This window comes from Phocoena phocoena, chromosome 12 (assembly GCF_963924675.1).
Source record: "Phocoena phocoena chromosome 12, mPhoPho1.1, whole genome shotgun sequence".
Lineage (NCBI taxonomy): Eukaryota > Metazoa > Chordata > Mammalia > Artiodactyla > Phocoenidae > Phocoena > Phocoena phocoena.
In genome coordinates, this window is record NC_089230.1 from 57,724,567 (window position 1) to 57,740,144 (window position 15,578).

Here is a 15,578-nt window from a genome sequence, read left to right on the forward strand (position 1 = left end):
TTAATATTTATTAAGAGTTGTAAAAAAAAGTTAGCTTTTAATCAAAGTATAAAAGAAAAAGGGTGACAATTAAGTTTATTTTAGAGCCTTTATATAGCTTTTCTATGCATAAGCATATATATGCAGATTTGCAGAGGTGGTTTGTCAGAGATTATGTATTTTGTATTTTTGCTCATGATATGTATACATGTTTACTTTCAAGAGAAGTTAACAATCAGTTTCATATATCTAATTCTTGGGTATTTTTCATTATGTAAACTCATAACTATATCCCTCCTCTATGCTTATTCAATTTTAGGTGACTCATTTAAATTTTGATTAATATAAATCAATGAATAAAAATTGCTTGTATATTAATTTATTTCTAGCTTGTAGCTTCTATTCTTTTATTTCTTTTTTTTTTTTTGCGGTACGCGGGCCTCTCACTGTTGTGGCCTCTCCTGTTGCGGAGCACAGGCTCCGGACGCGCAGGCTCAGCGGCCACGGCTCACGAGCCCAGCCGCTCGGCGGCATGTGGGATCTTCCCGGACCGGGGCACGAACCCATGTCCCCTAGCATCGGCAGGCAGACTCTCAACCACTGCGGCACCAGGGAAGCCCCTGTAGCTTCTATTCTTAAGGTTTTCTTATATAATACTATTTCATATTTCCTTAATATAGTTTCTCCTGAACCCTGAACAAAGACTAAAGATTTAAGACTTAGTAAAGGGGGAGCAGAATCAAGATGGCGTACCAGGAGGATGCAGAATTCGCATCTCCTCACAACTAGGGCACCTACCAGGCACCAGTGGGGAACCACGGACACCTAGGGATGGGAGGAACCCCCAGTGACCGGGTAGGACGTGGGGCATGTGGGGAGTAAAGGGGGAGGAAAAGTGGAGGTGGGATGCAACTGACGTCCCTGAGGGGCGACTGGGGGAAGGGAAGGGATCCCATGCCTGGAGGGAGAAATTGGGGAACCACTGGGAGGGCAGAGGATCAAAAGGGAGCGTGGCCAGGAGTCCCCTGCCCACTTGGACCCCCAGGAACCTGTTGAGATCCCGGTCCTGATCCTCTGCCCACCGAGGACCCCTCCAGCCGGGCGGGTCCTGAAGGAGTGGGAGGGAGGGAAGGGGGAGCAAAAGTAAAGGCTGGACCTCCGGGACTAGCACCCGTGAGGGGCTGCTGGGGGAGGGGAGGAGTTCCTACACCCAGTGGGACCCACCCACAGTTAGGTGTCCAACGGGGCGGGGGACACCCTGGGGGAGACAGTGGGGGAGGGGTGCGAAGTAAGGGAACGGGGCCAGTGTTTTCCCTGTCCACATAGGCACCGGGGAGCCTGCTGGGCTCCGGGGCTTAATCCTCTGCCCTCAGAGCCTCCCTTCTGCAGTGCAGAACCCAAGCCCCGCACCTACAACCCCACTCAGGGCCCCACCTCTACACATGGAGACCCCCCTCCAACATGCTGGGCCTAAACCCCGCCCACATACCCTCACTCAGGGCCCTACCTCCAAACTCTGGAACTCCACACTCCAGACGCCCTCCTTTCCACACACTGCCTCTCCCCTTCTGTGCAGATCCTAAGCAGAGGCCCCACCCCACGCTTGAACGTCGCCCCACGTAGGCCCTGCCCCCAGGGCCTTTTCCGCTGTGTGGGTCCTGAACCTAGGCCCCCACCCCATGCTCAAACGTCACCCCCCAACCCGTGAAGGTCTCACCTCACCCTAAACCCTGACCCTGCCTAAGTTCCACCCCCGCCTACACTCTGCCCCCATAGGCAAGACTTTTTTCTTTTCTTTTTCCCTCTTTTAGATTGGGGTTCTGTTTTGCCTTGTCGATTCTTTTATATATTTTTTCCTAATAAATCTTTTATTTTTCTAATTTTATTTTATTCTTTATACTTTGTTAGTGATCTCTCCTTTGGGCTGTTCCCCCCACCTTTTTTTTTTTTTCTTTTTTCTGTTGTGGTTTTATTTTACCTTGTTGCAGTTGTTTCAATTATAGTTTTATTTTTCCTAATATATTTTTTATGTTTCTAATTTTATTTTATTTTTTAGATATTGTACTGTTCCTTTTTTTCTTTCTTTCTTCCTTTTTTTTTTATTTTGACCGCACCACGAAGCTTGCAGGATCTTGTTTCCCAGGCTTGAGGTCAGGCCCAAGCTCCTGTGGTGGGAGCTCTGAATCCAAACTGCTGGACTAACAGAGAACCTCAGACCCCAGAGAATATCAATTGGAATGAGGCCTCCCGAGGTCCTCATCTCGGCACCAAGACCCAGCTCTACCCAAGTGCCTGCACACTCCAGTGCTGCACATCTCAGGCCAAACAACCAGTAAGACAGGAATACAGCACCAACCATCAGAAAAAAAAAAATGAAATGACAAAAAAATATGTTGCAGATGAAGGAGCAAGGTAAAAACCTACAAGACCGGGCTTCCCTGGTGGCGCAGTGGTTGAGAGTCCGCCTGCCGATGCAGGGGACACGGGTTCGTGCCCCGGTCTGGGAAGATCCCACATGCCGCGGAGCGGCTGGGCCCGTGAGCCATGGCCGCTGAGCCTGCGCGTCCGGAGCCTGTCCTCCGCAACGGGAGAGGCCACAACAGTGAGAGGCCCGCGTAACGCATAAAAAAAAAAAAAAAAAAAAAAAAAAAAAAAAAAAAAAAAAAAAAAACCTACAAGACCAAATAAATGAATATCAAAAAGGCAACCTACCTAAAAAAGAATTCAGGCTAATGATAGCAAAGGTGATCCAAAATCTCAGAAACAGAATGGAGCAAATACAAGAAATATTTAACAAGGATCTAGAAGAATTAAAGAGCATACAAAAAGTGATGAACAATGCAATTACTGAACTTAAAAACACTCTAGAAGGAATAAATAACAGAATAACTGAGGAAGAAGAATGGATAAGTGAGCTGGAAGACAGAATGGTGGAAATAACTTCCAGGGAGCAGAATAAAGAAAAAAGAATGAAAAGAATAAAGGACAGTCTCAGAGACCTCTGGGACAACATTAAGGGCACCAACATTCGAATTATAGGAGTCCCAGAAGAGGAAGAGAAAAAGAAAGGGTCTGAGAAAATATTTGAAGAGATTATAGTGAAAAACTTCTCTAACATGGGAAAAGAAATAGTCATCAAGTCCAGGAAGCACCGAGAGTACCATACAGGATAAACCCAAAGAGAAACACGCCGAGACACATATTAATCAAGCAATCAAAAATTAAATACAAAGAAAAAGTATTAAAAGCAGCACAGGAAAAGCAACAAATAACATATAAGGGAATCCCCATGAGGTTAACAGCTGATTTTTCAGCAGAAACCCTGCAAGCCAGAAGGGAGTGGCAGGACATATTTAAAGTGATGAAAGGGAAAAACCTACAACCAAGATTACTCTACCCAGCAAGAATCTCATTCAGATTTGATGGAGAAATTAAAACCTTTACAGACAAGCAATGGTTAAGAGAATTCAGCACCACCAAACCAGCTTTACAACAAATGCTAAAGTAACTTCTCTAGGCAGGAAACACAAGACAGGGAAAAGACCAACAATAACAAACCCAAAACAATTAAGAAGATGGTAATAGGAACGTATATATTGATAACTACCTTAAATGTAAATGGATTAAATGCTCCAACCAAAAGACACAGACTGGCTGAATGGATACAAAAAGAAGACCCATATATATGCTGTCTACAAGAGACCCACTTCAGACCTAGGGACACATACAGAGTGAAAGTGAGGGGATGGAAAAAGATATTCCATGCAAATGGAAACCAAAAGAAAGCTGGAGTAGCAATTCTTATATCAGAAAAAATAGACTTTAAAATAAAGACTATTACAAGAGACAAAGAAGGACACTACATAATGATCAAGGGAACAATCCAAGAAGAAGATATAACAATTGTAAATATTTATGCACACAACATAGGAGCACTTCAATACATAAGGCAAATGCTAACAGCCATTAAAGGGGAAATCGACAGTAATACAATCATAGTAGGGGACTTTAACAACCCACTTTCACCAAGGGACAGATCATCCAAAATGAAAATGAATAAGGAAACACAAGCTTTAAATGACACATTAAACAAGATGGACTTAATTGATATTTATAGCACATTCCATCCAAAAACAACAGAATACACTTTCTTCTCAAGTGCACATGGAACATTCTCCAGGATACACCAAATCAAACCTTGGTAAATTTAAGAAAATTGAAATCATATCAAGTATCTTTTCTGACTACAATGCTATAAGACTACATATCAATTACAGGAAAAAAACTGCAAAAAATACATATACATGGAGGCTAAACAATACACTACTAAATAACCAAGAGATTACTGAAGAAATCAAAGAGGAAATCAAAAAATACCTAGAAACAAATGACAATGAAAACAAGATGACCCAAAACCTATGGGATGCAGCAAAAGCAGTTCTAAGAGGGAATTTTATAGCAATACAATCCTACCTCAAGAAACAAGAAAAACCTCAAATAAACAACCTAACCTTACACCTAAAGCAATTAGAGGAAGAAGAACAAAAAAAACCCCCAAGTTAGCAGAAGGAAAGAAATCATAAAGATCAGATCAGAAAAAAATGAAAAAGAAATGAAGGAAATGATAGCAAAGATCAATAAAAATAAAAGCTGGTGGTTCTTTGAGAAGATAAACAAAATTAATAAACCATTAGCCAGACTCAACAAGAAAAAAAGGGAGAACACTCAAGTCAACAGAATTAGAAGTGAAAAAGGAGAAGTAACAACTGACACTGCAGAAATACAAAGGATCATGAGAGATTACTACAAGCAACTATATGCCAATAAAATGGAAAACCTGCAAGAAATGGACAAATCCTTAGAAAAGCACAACCTTCTGAGACTGAACCAGGAAGAAATAGAAAATATAAAGAAACCAATCACAAACACTGAAATTGAAACTGTGATTAAAAATTGTTCAACAAATGAAAGCCCAGGACCAGATGGCTTCACAGGCAAATTCTATCAAACATTTACAGATCTAACACCTTTCCTTCTCAAACTCTTCCAAAATATAGCAGAGGGAGGAACATTCCCAAACACATTCTATGAGGCCACCATCACCCTGATACCAAATCCAGACAAAGATGTCTCAAGAAAAGAAAACTACAGGGCAATATCTCTCATGAACATAGATGCAAAAATCCTCCACAAAATACTAGCAAACAGAATCCAACAGCACATTAAAAGGATCATACACCATGATCAAGTGGGGTTTATCCCAGGAATGCAAGGATTCTTCAACATATTCAAATCAATCAATGTGATACACCATATTAACAAACTGAAGGATAAAAACCATATGATCATCTCAATAGATGCAGAAAAAGCTTTTGACAAAATTCAACACCCACTTATGATAAACACTCTCCAGAAAGTAGGCATGGAGGGAACCTAACTCAACATAATAAAGGCCATATATGACAAACTCACAGCCAACATCGTTCTCAATGGTGAAAAACTGAAACCATTTCCTCTAAGATCAGGAAGAAGACAAGGTTGTCCACTCTCACTACTATTATTCAACATAGTTTTGGAAGTTTTACCACAGCAATCAGAGAAGAAAAAGAAATAAAAGGAATCCAAATCGGAAAAGAAGTAAAATTGTCACTGTTTGCAGATGACATGATACTATACATAGAGAACCCAAAGATGCTACCAGAAAACTACTAGAGCTAATCAATGAATTTGGTAGAGTAGCAGGAAACAAAATTAATGCACAGAAATCTCTTGCATTCCTGTACACTAATGATGAAAAATCTGAAAGAGAAGTTAAGGAAACACTCCCATTTACTACTGAAACAAAAAGAATAAAATACCTAGAAATAAACCTACCTAAGGAGACAAAAGACCTGTATGCAGAAAACTATAAGACACTGATGAAAGAAATTTAAGATGATACAAACAGATGGAGAGATATACCATGTTCTTGGATTGGAAGAATCAACATTGTGAAAATGACTATACTACCCAAAGCAATCCACAGATTCAATGCAATCCTGATCAAACTACCCATGGCATTTTTCACAGAACTAGAACAAAAAAGTTCACAATTTGTAGGGAAACACAAAAGACCCCAAATAGCCAAAGAAATCTTGAGAAAGAAAAACAGAGCAGGAGGAACCAGACTCCCTGACTTCAGACTATACTACAAAGCTATGGTAATCAAGACAGTATGGTACTGGCACAAAAACAGAAATATAGATCAATGGAAAAAGATAGAAAACCCAGAGATAAACTCACACACATATGGTCACCTTGTCTTTCATAAAGGAGGCAAGAATATACACTGGAGAAAATACAGCCTCTTCAATATGAGGTGCTGGGAAAACTGGACAGCTACATGTAAAAGAATGAAGCTAGAACACTTCCTAACACCATACACAAAAATGAACTCAAAATGGATTAAAGACCTAAACGTAAGGCCAGACACTATAAAACGCTTAGAGGAAAACATAGGTAGAACACTATGACCTAAATCACAGCAAGATCCTTTTGACCCACCTCCTAGAGAAATGGAAATAAAAACAAAAATAAACAAATGGGACGTAATGAAACTTAAAAGCTTTTGCACAGCAAAGGGAACCATAAACAAGACGAAAAGACAACCCTCAAAATGGGAGAAAATATTTGCAAATGAAGCAACCGACAAAGGATTAATCTCTAAAATATACAACAGCTCATGCAGCTCAACATTAAAAAAACAAACAACCCAATCCAAAACTGGGCATAAGACCTAAATAGACATTTCTCCAAAGATATACAGATTGCCAACAAACACTTGAAAAGAGGCTCAACATCACTAATTATTAGAGAAATGCAAATCAGAACTACAATGAGGTATCACCTCACACCAGCCAGAATGGCCATCATCAAAATATCTACAAACAATAAATGCTAGAGAAGGTGTGGAGAAAAGGGAACCCTCTGGCACTGTTGGTGGGAATATAAATTGATACAGCCACTATGGAGAACGGTATGGAGGGTCCTTAAAAAACTAAAAGTAGAACTACCATATGACCCAGCAATCCCACTACTGGGCATATACCCTGAGAAAACCATAATTCAAAAAGAGTCATTAACCACAATGTTCACTGCAGCACTATTTACCATAGCCAGGACATGGAAGCAACCTAAGTGTCCATCGACAGATGAATGGATAAAGAAGATGTGGCACATATATACAATGCAATATTACTCAGCCATAAAAAGAAACGAAATTGAGTTATTTGTAGTGAGGTGGCCTGGACCTTGAGTCTGTCATACAAAGTGAAGTAAGTCAGAAAGAGGAAAACAAATACCGTATGCTAACACATATATATGGAATCTGGAAAAAAAAATGGTTCTGATCAACCTAGATGCAAGACAGGAATAAAGACACAGACGTAGAGAATGGACCTGAGGACATGGGGAGGGGGAAGAGTAATATGGGATGAAGTGAGAGAGTGGCATGGACATATATACACTACCAAACATAAAACAGATAGCTAGTGGGAAGCAGCCGCATGCCACAGGGAGATCAGCTCAGTGCTTTGCGACCACCTAGAGGGTGGGATGAGGAGGGTGGGAGGGAGATACAAGAGGGAGGGCATATGGGGATATTTGTATGCATATAGCTGATTAATTTTTTTATACAGCAGAAACTAACACAACACTGTAAAGCAATTATACTCCAATAAAGATGTTAAATTTAAAAAAAGAAGAATTAGTAAAGGGACTTCCCTGGTGGTGAGGTGGTTAAGAATCCGTCTGCCAATGCAGGGGACACGGGTTCGAGGTCTGGTTCGGGACGATCCCACATGCCGCGGAGCAACTTAGCCTGTGTGCCACAACTACTGAGCCTGCACTCTAGAGCCTGAGAGCCAAAACTACTGAGCCTGAGAGCCACAACTACTGAGCCTGCATGCCACAACTACTGACGCCCGTGCACCTAGAGCCCATGCTCTGCACCAAGAGAAGCCACTACAATGAGAAGCCCATGCACCGCAATGAAGCATAGCCCCTGATCACTGCAACTAGAGAAAGCCGCCCACAGCAACGAAGACCCAACGCAGCCAAAAATAAATTTTAAAAAAATTAGTAGGGGCTTCCCTGGTGGCGCAGTGGTTGAGAGTCCGCCTGCCGATGCAGGGGACACGGGTTCGTGCCCCGGTCCAGGAAGATCCCACATGCCGCAGAGCGGCTAGGCCCGTGAGCCATGGCCGCTGAGCCTGTGCTCCGCAACGGGAGAGGCCACAAGAGTGAGAGGCCCACGTACCGCAAAAAAAAAAAAAGAATTAGTAAAATATGTCCTAAAATATGGCTAATCATCTGAAGGCACTCATCACACCAGATTCTCAGAAATCTAGCCACTTGTATTACACCTGAAGTCCCAGGAATTACCACTTTTAAAAGGGATGATGCCACAGGGATCATGGAACCTTAGACCTGAAAGACATTTTAGAGATTATAAAATGAACCCCAGTTAGATCAAATTATTTTTAACACAGTCCAGTGTGTGTCCGGAGACCTGTACCTAATGCGAGGAGCAAGAAACTGGCCTTGAGTTTTTCTTACAACTTGTAAGAAAATTACATTTGATACTGAATAGCCTTAACAAATTGCTGAGACTTTAGTGAGTAAATCGAGATTGGATTGAATTATGTTTTCAAAGTTGTAGACTTTAAAAAAAATAACTGATTCTTCCTAATTAGCTTGTACTTCTTGTCAGGATGGCAGAGATTAATTTTCCATTCACTTCAAAGAGTTCAGTGGAATGAGCCCAAAGCAAAATGTAGAACTTAACATTTTCTTTTACTCTCCCCAGTTTTTTGTTGACACCTCTCTATGCGAAGAATTTAGAATTTAGTTTCTTCTAGCCTAACGTTAGGAACAGCCTACAGATATGACTCCACCCAACCGGGATAGCAGCAAATTGTTTCCTTTGCCCTTTCAGCAATTAGCTCAGACACAGCTATAGTCCATTCAAAACACTAAGCTAAATTGGTATTGTGATTTCTGGTGTTTATAAATTTATCACTTAATGTGCTTTTACAGCACATTTACCCCCCATGCTGAGCTCCACTGAAATTTTTTCTTAATTGCCTAAGACATCACCCAGTCTCAAGAACTGAATATCCAGTGTCTCCTGTGTTTCCTGTAGATCAGCTCTACCTTCTTAGGTGAACCAGAGAAAAATCTACAGTGATTCCTCAACTCTAAAATACAATTGATTGTAAAATGCACCACTGATTTAACAACTGCCTATGGGAAACTAAAATACAGCATTAAACACTCACATTACTAGTAAGATGTACCCTAATTTCAGAAACAGTAACGTGGGAAAATGCACATCACAGAATTGAGGAAAAAAACAATATTGACAATTCATTGATGCATTTTCTTCTAAGATTAAATGTACTCATCTCTATCACGCAATGAAAGCATTCTCCACTAAATGATTTCCTCGCTACTAATAAACGCCCAATCCAAACACATAAATGAATCATATAAAAGGATCAAAATTGATTAAACATCTCATAAAATGTTTTACTTTTTTTCAGGCACAGGATTGAGAAAAAACTGTGAATAATTTTGAAATAAATTGTATTTCTATAGCAACAAAGCCACAAGTACTTGCTACCTTAACAACTGAAAAACTTGACATTGCATCCTGAAAATGAAGCTTTGCATTTCTTGAGGATGCAAAGCTATCCTGGGTTTCATCATACTATTACTGGGAATGTAATTCTGGGATACAGCTTTAAAGGTATTCTTTTCTATCAGAAACCTATTGAAAAGTGTAAAGTCTCCCCCTAATCAAAAGCAAAAAAAATTTCTAAAATACTGCCGGATCTTTACTGAGAATACAGTTGTTTCTGTACCACCTTAAATAAAATGTGTTGTTTTTCTTAATTTACAAAACTGAATACATTTGCTATTTCTCTGAAAAACATTCAAAGCAAATATCTATCTTTTGCTAATAAATTTAAGTAATACTGGGTACTTCATTTCTTTTAGATATATACTCAGAAGTCGGATTGATGAATCATATGGCAGTTCTATTTTTAATACTTTGAAGAATCACCATACTGCTTTCCATAATGTCTGGACCAATTTACATTCCCACCAACAGTGCACAAGGGTTCCCTTTTCTCTGCATTCTTGCCAACACATCTTTTGCCTTTTCAATAACAGCCATTCTAACAGGTTTGAAGTGATATCTCATTGTGATTTTGATTCGCATTTCCCTGATGACTAATGAAAATGAGCAACTTTTCCTTTCTCTTGGTTATTTGTAAGTCTTCTTTGGAGAAATGTCTATTAAGGTCATTTGTTCATTTTTTAATTGGGTTATTTGAGTTGTCTGAGTTCCTTATATATTTTGTACATTAACCCCTCATTACATACATGGTTTGAAAATATTTTCTCTCATTTAATAGGTTGTTTCTTCTTTCTATTGATTGTTTTGGGGGTGGGGGGTTGTTTGCTTTTATTTGCTTTGCAGGAGCATTTTAATTTGATGAAACCCAAATTGTCTGTTTTTGCTTTGATTACCTGTGCTTTTGATGTCATATCCATGAACGCAAAGCCAAGGCCAATGTCAAGATAATTTTCCCATATGTTTCCTTCTTGTAGCTTTACAGTTTCAGGTCTTACGTTTAAATCTATAATCGACTTTGAGTTGATTTTTGTATATGGTGTGAGATAAGAGCCCAGTTACATTCTTCTGCATGTGGTTATCCAGTTTTTCCAGTACTGTTTATTGAAGAGGCTCTCCTTTCCTCATTGTGTGTTCTTGGCGCCTTGTCAAAAATCAGTTGACCATAAATCCATGGATTTATTTCTGGGTTCTCTATTCTGTTTCATTGGTCTATGCATCTGTCTTTATACAAGTACCAGACTGTTTTGAATACTGTAGCTTTTCATATATTTTGAAATCAGTAATTATGATGCCTCCAGCTTTGTTCTTCTTGTTCAAGATTGCCTTAGCTATTTGGGAGCCTCTGTATTTCCATATGAATTTCAAGATTGTTTTTTCTATTTCTGTGAAGAATGTCATTGGGATTTTGATAGGGATTGCATCGAATATATAGACCACATTGGTAGTATGGACATTTTAACAATATTACTATTTTCAATCCATGAACATAGGATATGTTTCCATTTATCTGTGTTTCCTTTAATATCCTTCATCAATGTTTTATGATTTTCAGTATACAAGCCTTTTACCTCTTTGGTTAAATTTATTCTTATTTTATTCTTTTAGTTGGTATTGTAAATGGGATTGTTTTCTTAATTTCTTCAGATAGTTTGTTGTTAGTGCATAGAAATTTCACTGATTCTTGTATGTTGATTTTGTATCCTGAGACTACTGAATTCATTTAATAGTTCTAATGGTTTTTTGTTGGGTCATTAGGATTTTCTACATATATGATCATGTCATCTGTCAAAAGAAATAATTTTACTCCTCCCTTTCCGATTTGGTTGCCTTTTATTTCTTTATCTTGCCTAATTGCTCTGGCTAGGACTTTCAGTACTACATTGAACAGAATTGGCAAGAGTGGGCATCCTTGCCTTGTACTGAATCTTAGAGGAAAAGCTTTCCAAAGTCTAGACCTCAAGAGGCCTTGAAGCTTCCATCATTGCCCTCTTGGAATCCTGCACTGTGTAAGGAAGCCAGTCCAGCTTAGTGGAGGATGAGAGGCCACCTGGAGGAGAACTGAGGCACTCCAGCTAGTAGCCAACACCAACTGCCAGAAGCAAGTGAGACCATCTTGGACCTAACAGCCCAGATGACTATCCAGCATTTACAGTTACGTGATACAGTTACGTGAGTGACCCAGGTGAAAACAACAGAGAAATCACCCAGTCAATCCACAGAATTGTGGAAAATAATAAATCATTCATGTTTTAAACCATTAGCCTTGGGGCGATTTGTTCTGCAGCAAAAGGTAACTGAAATGGCATCCAAGAAAGTAAAAATTAATAAACTGGTCCTTGGTGATAAAAACAATTGTGAGTCTCTGAAGTGTTACAGTTATTATGAATCTTGATTCCTTCCTTTCTTCCTTCATTCTATAAATATTTATTGAGCATGTAGCATATTCCAAGTAATATATTAAGTTTCAGATATAGATTGACAAACAAAACATTTTCCTGCCCTTGCAAAGTTTATGATCCAGCTAGCATTAAAAATGCTAACACTTTCGTCAATGCTTAGACACAGAGCAGCTGTGAAATAATTTCTCTCCCATTGATTTTATTCTAAAGAAAGTTATTGCATTGAACTCAAAAGGTTTAAAGTATGAGGAAACTGTTGTTCTATCTCTTTTTTACTTAAAAGAGTAGATATAAATAAACTGTCTACAGAGATGAAGAAAACAGATGGATTTGAAAATTCAAGCTCACACTGAATATAATTAACTTGGAAAGAGAGAGAAGCCAAGGAAGCCTGAGATCTTAGGTGCCCGGGAGACAGGCAAAGGGCTAACTTATTTTTAACATCACAGTAGTCTCAGCAGTAAGGAAAATTCAAACTCCATTAGTCTCTGAAGAGGTGAAAGAGCAAATGAAGAGAGAAAAAAAAAAAATGTGGCTATTGGGGAGTAATTAACATTTTGACCCAGTTGCCAGCCTGAGTAGGTGTTCGCTGCCACTGCCGCTGCCGATTAGCAGACCTTGGGTTTCCTTATCAAGCACTCTGGGTATTGTTTACTATTTGATTCTGAGTGAAGTACACCTGAAGAGACAAATGGGCTTATTAAGCAAAACCTTCAGCAGGAATGGAGGGTTGCCTTCTGCACCAGAGGGGCCTTATTTGCATACCTAAACAGAACACTCTGGGATAATTGATCAGGCAGATAAAAAGATGACCTCTGGCCTTGAAGGGCTTGATAATGGTCATGGTCCCAGGTCACCGAGATTGAGACTTTAAATAGAGCCTGGGGTACAAGGCCCTTCACCATCGAACCCCAGCAGCCATTCCCCGCTTGGAATTCATTTGGTCAGTCCTACACATGGAGTAGACATTCACAAATCCATGCTTTTTTATGTGCATAGATTCCTTCTACCTAGAAACCCTTTTCCCTTCCACCTCACAAACTCCCACTCTTTAGACCCAATTTAAATGTTATTTCTTTATACACTCACCCCAAAGCAAGCCAAATTTTTTAAATTATATCTCAATACAGCTGTTTTATTCATTTATTTATTTTCTATATCATCCTTCTTTTATTCCTGCTACCTTCTTAAACTTTAAAAGAGATTAAGTGCCTGATCGGCTAACATTTATTTTGGGCCCTTTACAAAGAGAAACAAATAGAAATAGTCTGTGTACCTTAGTTGATCATAATCTCTTATTTTTGAATCCGAAGTTATTTTTATTTCCTGATTATAAAAGTAATACACACTCATCATAAAAATTCAGATAATGTAAGAATTTGTTCTATCATAAAGGAACTTGACTGGGACCCAAAAACAAAACAATTAAAATATTCTCCAATGCAAAATAAATTAATTATATATAAATAGCTAGTAATTTTTTTATAACAAAAAGAAATGAAAGCATAAAAGCAACTGTGCTATTTTGTTTTTGTTTTTAGAGCATCTAACAATTTACACTTTTAAATACTTAAACATACAGAGTTAGGTTACTTCTGTTGCGATATTCTTTTTTTATTTTTTAACATCTTTATTGGAGTATAATTGCTTTACAATGGTGTGTTAGTTTCTGCTTTATAACAAAGTGAGTCAGCTATATGTATACATATATCCCCATATCCCCTCCCTCTTGCGTCTCCCTCTTGCCCTCCCTATCCCACCCCTCTAGGTGGACACAAAGCACCGAGCTGATCTCCCTGTGCTATGTGGGTGCTTCCCACTAGCTATCTATTTTACATTTGGTAGTGTATATATGTCCATGCCACTCTCTTCATCCCAGCTTATAGCCTTCTCCCTCCCCGTGTCCTCAAGTCCATTCTCTACCTGTGCGTCTTTATTCCTGTCCTGCCCCTAGGTTCCTCAGAACCATTTTGTTTTTAGATTCCATATATATGTGTGGGCATATGGTATTTGCTTTTCTCTTTCTGACTTACTTCACTCTGTATGACAGACTCTAGGTCCATCCACCTCACTACAGATAACTCAATTTCATTTCTTTTTATGGCTGAGAAATATTCCATTGTATATATGTGCCACATCTTCTTTATCCATTCATCTGTCGATGGACACCTAGGTTGCTTCCATGTCCTGACTGTGTAAATAGACCTACAGTGAACATTGTGGTACATGACTCTTTTTGAATTATGGTTTTCTCAGGGTATATGCCCAGTAGTGGGATTGCTGGGTCATATGGTAGCTCTATTTTTAGTTTTGTAAGGAACCTCCATACAGTTCTCCATAGTGGCTGTATCAATTTACATTCCCACCAACAGGGCAAGAGGGTTCCCTTTTCTCCACACCCTCTCCAGCATTTATTGTTTGTAGATTTTTTGAAGATGGCCATTCTGACTGGTGTGAGGTGATACCTCATTGTAGTTTTGATTTGCATTTCTCTAATGATTAGTGATGTTGAGCATCCTTTCATGTGTTTGTCAAAGCAAGCCAAATTAATCATCCCTGTGTTGGTACTTACTATTCTGTGGCTCCTTTACTATAGCACAACCAGCAATAGCATTTGTGTATTTGTCTTACCCACTGCTTTGTGAGCTCCTCAGACACTGTAAGCCCCTTAGATGTGTCTGACTCATCTTGGTACTGGTGGTGCTTAAGTATATATCACATTACAGGTATTTAAGAAACATTCAATTGATGGAAAAAATAAATGAAGTAATTTATGAGAAAGGAGAGGGCTTCCCTGGTGGCGCAGTGGTTGAGAGTTTGCCTGCCGATGCAGAGGACACGGGTTCGTGCCCCGGTCCGGGAAGATCCCACATGCCGCCGAGCGGCTGGGTCCGTGAGCCATGGCCGCTGAGCCTGCGCGTCCGGAGCCTGTGCTCCGCAACGGGAGAGGCCACAACAGTGAGAGGCCCGCGTACCGCAAAAAAAAAAAAAAAAAAAAAAAAGAAAGGAGAATACTTGAAGGGATGTAGGGTATGTGTGTATGTGTGTCTGTGTGCATGTGTTATGTGTATATATATTTGTATTTATATCCATAGTCATAGTGTGGAAAGATACATATCTAGATGTTAACAAATAGGAAAGTTTCTCAAATAAACTATAAGAAGACTTTTGTGATTGAGATGGCTTACAAATCGCCTTAAACCTCTTCATTTCTTTTTATGATTATAGTTTTATTATAATGAAAGGATCCAAATTAGAACCAAAGGAAGAGATACGTATGGCAGAATTTAGAACTGAGAGGGTTCCAAATGTAAACTTTTGTGTCCTCAAGAATGTGTTTCCCTCCTGGCATCAATGTGTGGTAATACGCAGAATATTGCCAACCCAAGAAGCTCATCCACATGCTTTGTATAGTCAAGAAAAAGCAAGAATTCATTTCTTTATTTGAATGTAGTAATAAAGCACTGGCACATCACTTGTGTGTTAAGGTACTTGCAGACATTTTATGTTTAGTTAGG